The sequence below is a fragment of the Saccopteryx leptura genome, chromosome 2 (assembly GCF_036850995.1).
Source record: "Saccopteryx leptura isolate mSacLep1 chromosome 2, mSacLep1_pri_phased_curated, whole genome shotgun sequence".
Classification (NCBI taxonomy): domain Eukaryota; kingdom Metazoa; phylum Chordata; class Mammalia; order Chiroptera; family Emballonuridae; genus Saccopteryx; species Saccopteryx leptura.
Window position 1 is genome coordinate 168,437,569 of NC_089504.1, and position 9,365 is coordinate 168,446,933.

The following is a 9,365-nucleotide window of genomic DNA, read 5'->3' on the forward strand; positions in this document are numbered from 1 at the left end:
TTCTTAAGGAAGTTTTTGAGATAGAAAATTAGATCTGAGTTCATTTCTTAGAAAGATCTACTCCTGCAAAATACAAATATTATACATATTATTTCCTGTAGCAAATGACATATTTGGACAACTGAAAATTGAATGTGGACTCTGGGCTAGGTAACAGTGTGACTCGATGTTAAATTTCCTGACTTTGATACTGTGCTATGGTTAAGTAGGAGAGCATCCTTACTCTTAAGAGTGACACACTGAAGTTTTCAGGGTAAATGAAAGGGCATGACATCTTCAGCTTACCTTCAAATGGTTCAGGAAAAAAACACATGCATGTGTGTACATAGATCAATCGATTGGTCAATAGAAACAAAGTACGGAGGGAGCAAACTGTGGAAAACTGGTAAATTTAAGAAAAGGTCCCATAGGAATTCCTTGTACTATGCCTACAATGTTTCAGTCTGAAATATTATCCAAAAGAAAGTTGAAGGAGTCCTTTCCGTAAGCAGCGTGAGGTGGCCTCTGAAAAAGGTTCACTGTTTACTTGATCCAGAACACCCCACAAAATCATGCAAAGTAAGACGTTCAACTCTCTGTGTTCACTTTAAGAACACTTGTGAAACTGCCCAGGCCATCAAGTGTGTGCATATTCAATAAGCCACCAAGTATTTGAGGGATGTTACTTTATAGAAGCATTGTGTGCCATGCTGTCATTACAATGGTAGAGTTGGTAGGGGTGCACAGGCCAAACAGTGAAGCTGGACACAGGGTCGGTGGCCCAAAAAGAGTGCTGATTTTTTCCTGCAGAAGCTTAAAAATGCAGAGAGCAATGCTGAACTTAAGGGTTTAGATGTAGACTCAGCTGGTCATTGAACACATCCAAGTGAACAAAGCTCCCAAGATGCAACACAGAAGTTACAGAGCTCGTGGGCAGATGAACCCCAATGTGAGCTCTCTCTCCCATATGGAGACGATCTTACTGAAAAAGAACAGATCTTTCCTAAACCAGAAGAGGATGTTGAAGAAACAAAAACATGTGGCCCTGGAATAAATTCGGCATAAAATAAATGCTAATGAAAGTAAAAGAAAAAAAAATTGAAAGTTGAAAGAGAAAAGGAAAATATAAGAAAGGAAGGAAGGGATGGGGGGTTTTCCCCACTTAACTGCCAGCACCTATGCTGCACCCAGACACATGGCCAGGTGCTCTGAGGGTGTCAAAGAAGTGTTTTTCCAAGCAAGTAGGCCCTTCCCCACTTCCCGACAGGACAGCGATCAGCAAGGTAGAGGCGGGGACAGGAAAGAATATAGTCTGGAATAGACTGTAAATAGAGTCCAGTTCCCACAAACCCCCTGCTGTCTGCACATGCAGGTGACTAGGTGTAGACAATGGAACAGAACTCCTCTGCGACCTGGGCAGGGTGCCCCATCCAGCCTGACTCTGGGGATATGCAGTCAAGCTACTGACCCAGAAAGTATGCAGCCCAGCCTCTGTCACACATGCCAGCCCCGGCTCCGGCCACTGCCCGGCACTGCTGTCCCAGGGACACTAGTGCCAGCTGTACCTAGGGCTCTGCTGCGGAGGCTTAGGGAAGAAACACCTGCATTCAGACTCAGAGAAATCTGGACAGAGAGGGAAAGCAGGGTGCTCTCCAGCAGCAGAGCAGCCGGCCCCTGCACCCCAGGACTGACTCAGAAACGACGAGGGGTGTGGGGGGAGCCTCCTCAGGTTCCTATGCTGAAACCTAGCAGCCTGGTCCTGCCTCATGCACATGGTGTGCAGAACATGGTCCCAAATAGGCCCACGCCCAGGTGAGGCTGATGCCCACGGAACCTACAGCACACCTGGCAGGTAGGACTCAGGCCAGGCACCCAGGTTCAACTCCTTGCTCTGCTCCTCACTACCAACCTGTACGCCTGAGGGCAGTTTACAACACTTCAGTGCTTCCATTTCCCCATCAGTCAAAACAGCAGAGCGAACCCCCTCAGGGTGGTAAGGATTCAATGGAAACGTGTAAGGTGCCAAGGATACAGTGACTCCCTAAGTTTGTGCTTATGATCTTGACCTCACCCGGCCCAGGGAGCTCCCTTCCTCCCCACTGCACACTGGACTCTGGGCAATGGTGCCTGGGAGGCAGATCAGAAGATACAAGAAACAGAGCATCTGCACAGGCCAGCCTTAAAAGGTCAACCCCAGTGTCGTCATCACAGGTGGGAAGGCAACAGTGTGGAGAAATACCAGTGAGACATGTTTGCTCCCCTCCCTTCTCACTGCTGCCCCGGGTGCACCCCCACCCCCACCCCAAGGTACTAGAGGACTGGGTATTAGCACCTCCAGGAAGGAGGAATTGGGTGGAAAACACTGACGGCCCTAGGTGTGGCGCTTTGGTTTTTAAACTCAAAACCTTCAGGGTAATTTGGACAAAATGGTTGGGGGCAGGATGACTATGATGAGGGCAGACGTCCCCCCATAAACACTGGCCACTGCCCAGCGCTGCTGTCCCAGGGCCACTAGTACCAGCTGTACCCCGGGCTCTGCTGCGGAGGCTTAGGGAAGAAACACCTGCATTCAAAGACTCAGAGAAATCTGGACAGAGAGGGAAAGCAGGGTGCTCTCCAGCAGCAGAGCAGCCGGCCCCTGCACCCCAGGACTGACTCAGAAACGACGAGGGGTGTGGGGGGAGCCTCCTCAGGTTCCTATGCTGAAACCTAGGAACCCGTGAACACCCTTTTGCACACATACCCAGGCAAGCTCTAAGAATGGGGCTGTGAGCTCTGCTTTCCAGAGCTTTGAGATACCCAGCTCTTGTGCAGATCTGAGAGCCAAAAGAACCTGCCTCCCATCCCAAGGGAGGCGCCTGGTTCCATAGAGAATGGCTTCAATGTCATCCAGGCAGTCAAAGCCAACACAGCCCCAGAGACTGTGGTTAATCCTCAGTGTTCCCCTTCCCCATTGTGGCGAAAGGCCACAGAATGCCCTCCTGACTTCAACTGTGAAAGGTCAGTCGTCAAGAGAGCACCCCAGGTCTTCAGAAAACAATGGTACAAGAATTAGGGCCATATCCTCAGATCCTGTAACCTGGACTAGCTCATTCAACTCCTCTCACTGCCATAAGCACCAGAAGCCGACTGTTACACAGACAACGTAGGAAAGGACTTGATGTGGCTCTGAGAGATGTCTACGAACCCGCATTCATCCTATAAGTGAAACCCTGACGAGGACCTGCCCTTCCTGCGGAGGGGCCCATGGCATCTCCTCTGACCACAGCATGCACGGCCCCATGAGCAGCTCAGGCCGGCCACGCAAGGCCAGAGGCTACTTCCCTGCAGTCAGACTCAGCACTGATGGTGTCTATGATGCAGAGCTCGCTGACCTGTTCCTAAACAAATGGAAACATATTTGGTTGTTCTCACAGTCAAGAACCTCATCTGACCCAAACACAAGAAGAAAGCACTACAGGGGAATATGGAATGTTAAGAAAAAAACTCCACCCATCCCCTCCCTGCAGAAAAGGGAGGAGAAGGTCCAGCAGGAACAAGGGGGAGATAATGCATAAGTGTACCCAGTCTGCACAGGGGAGGGAGGCTCTCGCTCCCACTGCCAGACGTCCACCTCACCGTAGCCTTCAAAGGCGCCCCTGGACAGGACTGCAGGTTACCACCATCAGATCCATAGACTGCCAACAGAAAGAACAGATTTCACAAAAGGAATCTACATGTATTTAGTCCCTTTACTCTTTCACAGATTCCCACAGACCTCCTGTTCATTTGCCTAACTATATATTACGAGGCTTCAAGGGAAGGCTTTCCCAATCCACAGACAGAGCAGGGTTACAAGGCTCAGAAGGTCTCAAGAGCTTTCTGGAGGCTGCACATAAAGACAGCCGCAGAGCCAAAGGCTGCACTGTCCCCTGCATGGATCCCACCTGCCCTCAACTCCTAGAAGCGTCCCTGTCCCACAGCAGCTCATCTCAGGCACCCCAAAGCTGTGAAGGCCTCTTCCCTCCCCACACCGCTCTAACTCCAGGCCCTGCAGCAAATGCACATGTGTTAATAACGATAACTAGGGAGAAACCAAATGAAGGATAGTGGCTGTGGCAGAACGGGTGAGCCTTCTGCCAGAGTCTGTACTGATGTCCAGAAATGTCATTTCCACAGCCTGTGTTCTGGGGACGAACAAATCCTGAACAACACGTGAGGAATGTTTTACCCACAGCTTGGCCAACACCAAGCCTATGAAGGAGTGCCTTCAGAGTGAAATGAACACATTTAAGTTGTCCACCAAATCGTTTAACCAACTTGCTGCTTGTCCTTCAAGCAGATTCCCAGGCTGCAAACACACTAACTCGTCCATGATAAATTATGACTCCCTTTGAACTGCAGGGATAGTTATTTTCAAAGCTGCTTTGGAGTTAAGGTACAGGTTGGGCAGGGGCAGTGAATACAGAGAAAGAGAGAGTCCTATAGTTTACAAGGCTAACAGTCTGCCACTGAAGATCCTAGTACCATATTCCTTGACTAGAAGACACCTAACACCTCAAGGTGGATGGAACCTCGGCCTGGGATCCAACGCCCATTGCCTACAGCCAACAAAAGCCCTGCAAGGTAGGTGTTCCGAAGGCCAGGAAAGAAAAAGCAGGCACGCTCTGTGACTTTGGAATCCAAGTGGCAGAGGGTCTCCATCCTGACAACAGGACAAACCCACAGCCAAGGTATCCACTAAAGGGTGGCAGGGGAGCAGAGGGAGGCTGCAGGCACTGGGAGAACCTCCGGTCAGGTATGAGAAGGCATGAAAGCTAGGTAAAAAGAAAGATGCCACTGATCTGAGGTAAGTAGCTACCAGGCAGTCACAAACATAAGAAAGCCCCCAAGAGGGCAGATCTCCTTCAGCACTGTCCCTTGAAGATGGAAGTGGTAGTTATGACTTCAGTCCTTCTTTACTGGCTCTTTCCTCAGCCTCTCCCATCTCACTCATGTGGCAACTCTACATCTCCTGGAATCACAGTGGACCTCATTCACAAACCTCACACAGATTCCACTGGCCAATCTTGTTGAGTGGCCAGTTGGCTCAGTGGTAGAGCATCAACTTGGTGTGTAGAAGCCCCAGGTTTGATTACCAGTCAGGGCACACAGGGGAAGTGACCATCTGCTTCTCCACCCCTCTCCTTTCCCTCTCTCTCTCTATCTCTCCCCCCCCCCCCCTTCCCCTTCCACAGCCATGGCTCAAGCATTTCGAGCACATCAGCCTCAGACACTGAGGATGGCTCCATGAAGTATCTACCTGATGCACGAAAAGCAACTCAGTAAAGAGCACGGCCTCAGATGGGCAGAGCATCAGCCCCAGATGAGGATGCTAGGTGGATCCCGATGGGGGTGTGTACAGGAATCTGTCTAGCTCCTCTCCTCTCACTTAAAATAAATAAGTAAAATAAAAATAATACAAATAAAATTTACAGGGGAGCAGAATTCAATCTCCTCACATGTCTACCATGTCTACTCCAGTTCAAGCTGCCTTCATCTCTCACCAAAATTACTTATGGTCACTCTCCCCTGTTCAGAAATAGACCAGACTAAAGTTTCACACCAGAATTAGTTACAAGTCTCTGAAATGAACTCCCTGCTTCCATGTCTGCCTCTCTTCCTCATCTCTTTTCTACACAGGGTTGGAAGTCATCAAGAAAGCCTCCAATGGTTCTCCACCCTCACTCAAAGTAAATGCAAAGTCCTCATAGCCTCTGAGACTCCTTTCAGGGAAGCTCCCTTGCTCACGACAGGGATTAATTCAATTATGAATAATGCTGAGCCCTCCAACATCATTACATATTTTTACTGCCCTTAGTAGAAAGAACTTAGACTAAAACAATCAATAAAACATAAATTTAATCCTATCAAGGAATGGAACCTACCAAATGTAATTAGAATTCAAGATAGTTAGGTCAACAATTTTGTCCTTCATGACTTTATTTTTCCTCTAAAGCAAATAATTATAATACCAAAGAGCACCCATGTAGCTCAAATCCAGGTTCAAACAAATGAGTACATTTCTGATCTCTGCTAAGTCTTATCCTGTTTGCTTAGTCAAATTCCTTTGACGTCCTTTCAATTTTATGTATAGTAATTAAACATAACCTTAATGTGCTAAACTTTAAAAACTATTTTAAACCATTGTTCAGTTTATCCCCTAAATTCTATTCTGATTGTGTGACTTAAAAAAGACCTTTGGGGTTTTTTTTTCCTGTTTTTATTGATTGATTTTTAGAGAAAGAGAAAAGGGGAGAGAGAGAAAGAAACATCAATTTGTTGTTCACTTATTTATGCATTCACTGGTTGATTCTGGTATGTGCCCTGACCAGGGATCAAATCCACAACCTGGCATATTAGGATGACTCTAACCAACTGAGCTACTGGCCAGGGCCAGAACCTTTGTTTCAAATGCAGAAGGGTGTATTCATATAAAAATAACAATTTGCACTGAGACCAACTAAAATTATCAGGGGGATAACTGTACCACAGTTTCCTATTAGCTGAACCAAACAAAAAGGCAAGAAATGTTAAGACCAATGGTAAATAAATTATAATTTATATTAAACACAATTAGGAAATTCAGCCAGAGACCAACATATGCAGTTCTACTAGACAAAATTTTTAAGAGCACATTTTAGGGGCATACACCTAGGCTGAAACCCCAACCCTTTCCTCTTGTAACTAAATCTGGAATAAATCCAACGTTACTTCCACATGAGAGCCTGACCACGCATGGTTTTCTTCCAGGAGGCACATGTCTGGCTGTCCTGCTCTTATTAGGGAACCAAGCCTCGCGGCTGATTCCCACACCCACTAAGAAGGGGTAGGAGCTGGAGCAGCCACAGGACTACCTCAGTACACCTGCTCCGCACACACACAGGTTCTGGAAAGGGCTGCCTGACCCGCTGCCCGCCTGAGAAGTTTCTACTACGCAGTCAAGAACATGCCGGGAAGACGTGGTGGCTACGTAGCCGGAAGAACTTCCTCCCGCTCAAACTCAGGATGCTTGAAGAACTCGGCCTTTTCTCGCCAAGTCAAATGACAGGGAACTCCACCTAACCAGGATTTCCCCGAAAGAAAAAAGAAAACAAACCAAAAAAAAACCCCTGGGGCCCTAGGTAAGGGGTGTAGGCAGGCCAGGGTGCGTCCGGGGGTCTGGAGTAGAGAGGTGGGCGCCAGGGCCAGCTGTCTGCAGCTGGCCACCTGCCGTGGGCCCACCCTCGGGGTCCCTGGGCGAGCTGGCGCTGCAGGATGGATGACACAACGCGGACCTCGTGGCGGGGCGGGGTGTTGTGCCCCGCGCCATGTACGGAAGAGTCCCTGGATGATCCGGCCAACCCTGTGGCCGCTCCCAGCCCTACTCGTAGACCACCGGCGCATCCAGGTGCTGTCCCGTGACATCAGGTGGCCCACTCTCCCTCACTTGGTGTTGCATCATACACTACACCGCGCCTTAGGGAACCAAAATGGACTCCGCATGGGCACCGGCCCACAGTGCCGGGCTGCCCTGCCCATGCCACGCGGAAGATACCAGCACACCCGCGTAGGGTCCCGTGCCGCCCTTCCACAGCCCCATGCCACCCTGGGGTCCCCTCCAAGATGACCCAGACCCAGGAGTTGCACTGCAGCGGCGGGGCAGGGCACTCACCAGCCGGTGGGCAGCGGGAGGCAGGCAGGACCTCGGCTGGCTGCGCCGAGACAAGGAAGGAGGCACAGGGGAGCTGGAGGAGGATTGGCGATAGCCAAAGCTGGTGGCCGTGCCCGCCCGCCCGCGCGTGACCAGCACACACCCGCCCGTGCGGACTGAATGGAGAGTGGCAAGCGGGCGAGATCCGAGCCTGGTTTTATCAGCCGCGCGCCCGCCCGCCCACCAGCCTGGCAGCCCCCGCCCACCCGCCGCGTCACTGCTGCGCACCAATGGGAGGAGCACGCGCCTCGGAGACAGGGGGCGGGCAGAGGCAACGCCTTTGCGCCCCACAACCTGGGGTTTCCCCTCCCCCTCCGCCCAACAACCTGGGGTTCTCCCCCCCTCTCCTCCGCAAGCAGTACCTCCTGATGCTCAAGGGCGCCCCGCCCGCTTGTTACCTTGCGGCCAAACCGCAGGCCTGGGCGGGGACCTTGCCAAGTCGTGATCTGCTTGCCCAGGTAGCGGACACCAGTTTATATTTGAAAGGGTTGTTTTTAATTGTTATACATGTTCATTTATTTTATTTTATTGCCCTGCCCTTGCTTTATATAAATAACTTAACCTTACCTGATGTCAGGAAAGGCCTCAAAGCCTATCTCTGCCTGTGCCCCCCGCCACCCCCGGCCGGTAAGCAGCACACCTGGCTAGAGGGCTGGTCAAGAGCTTTCTTCTGCTGTCACTGTATACCAGCGACAGCAAAAATTTGAACACAAATCCTGCACTACTCACCTCACCAGCTCCCTCTTTGTTGTCTCTCTTTGTTCCAACAACCCAAGCAAGGACCACAGTTGATAGAGAGCCAGTAATCTGTGACATGGGGGAGATAAGTGGGTCAGATTCATCCTGCCAGCCTCCTTCTGACTTCGGAAAACTGAAAACCTATAGGTCAGTGTCTGTGGCTTTTGAATCCTTTCCACATCTCCTACCGGCTCAATGTCCTTGGTCAGTAATAGGGTCTCATTGTCAGCACTGGACTTGATACTCTCTTGTAATTCCACTAGCAATTTATACAGCATATAACCACACAGTGCTAGCTTGAGAGAAGGTTATAATGAAACATAAAAAGGGACTAACATTTGAATTGAACAGTGCTTGGCAACATAAGTGACTTGTATTAAAATAATACATCCCAGTTTCAATTGTACGGTGGTGAAATGACACTCCCAAATTACACCGAGGAGCTCTACCAGGCTGAGGCTTTTCCTGAATCCCACACAGCTGGCTTCCTTACCTGCTGGCACTGCCATCAAAGGATGCCTCCCTTCTCTCCCAGTGTGACGCAAGGACCAGCCGCTTTACCTTTGGCACTAGATATAGATTTGAATCTGAACTCTACCACTTTATTTACTGGGTGGTCTTCTGCAGTTCTCTCACCTATGCTTGAAACTCATAACCCTTATATTCTCAACAGAAGACTGACTATCCATTAGTGTTTGAAATATGATTGTGGGTTTAAAAAAAAACTGGCAATAAATAGAATTTAGTAGATTGTAGAGTTGCTCTGTTTGTGCAAAACAGAGAGGGAACGTAGAGTTAATATTTGTAATTACTGAGAGCAAGTGCTCTGGGCCCTGGTGGGAATAGCAAAGGGATTTTTAGGGCTGTACTCAGGGCCACAGTCCCACCCAGCAGGCTTGTCTTCAGAAAGATAACAGGGGACCCTCAATGACAAGGC

The 9,365-nt window shown here is 49.6% G+C and overlaps 1 protein-coding gene across 4 annotated transcripts in view; it reads right to left on the bottom strand.

The window, feature by feature from the left end:
- The window catches only part of SLC7A1 (solute carrier family 7 member 1), a 61,059-nt gene extending 53,193 nt beyond the window's left edge, over positions 1-7,866 (bottom strand). For all 4 annotated transcript variants that reach the window (XM_066369283.1, XM_066369281.1, XM_066369284.1 and 1 more), the window contains exon 1: positions 7,652-7,866. The gene's annotated coding sequence lies outside the window, so the exon portion shown is untranslated. The remainder of the gene's footprint in view (positions 1-7,651) is intronic.
- Between the last annotated feature and the right edge of the window lie 1,499 nt (positions 7,867-9,365).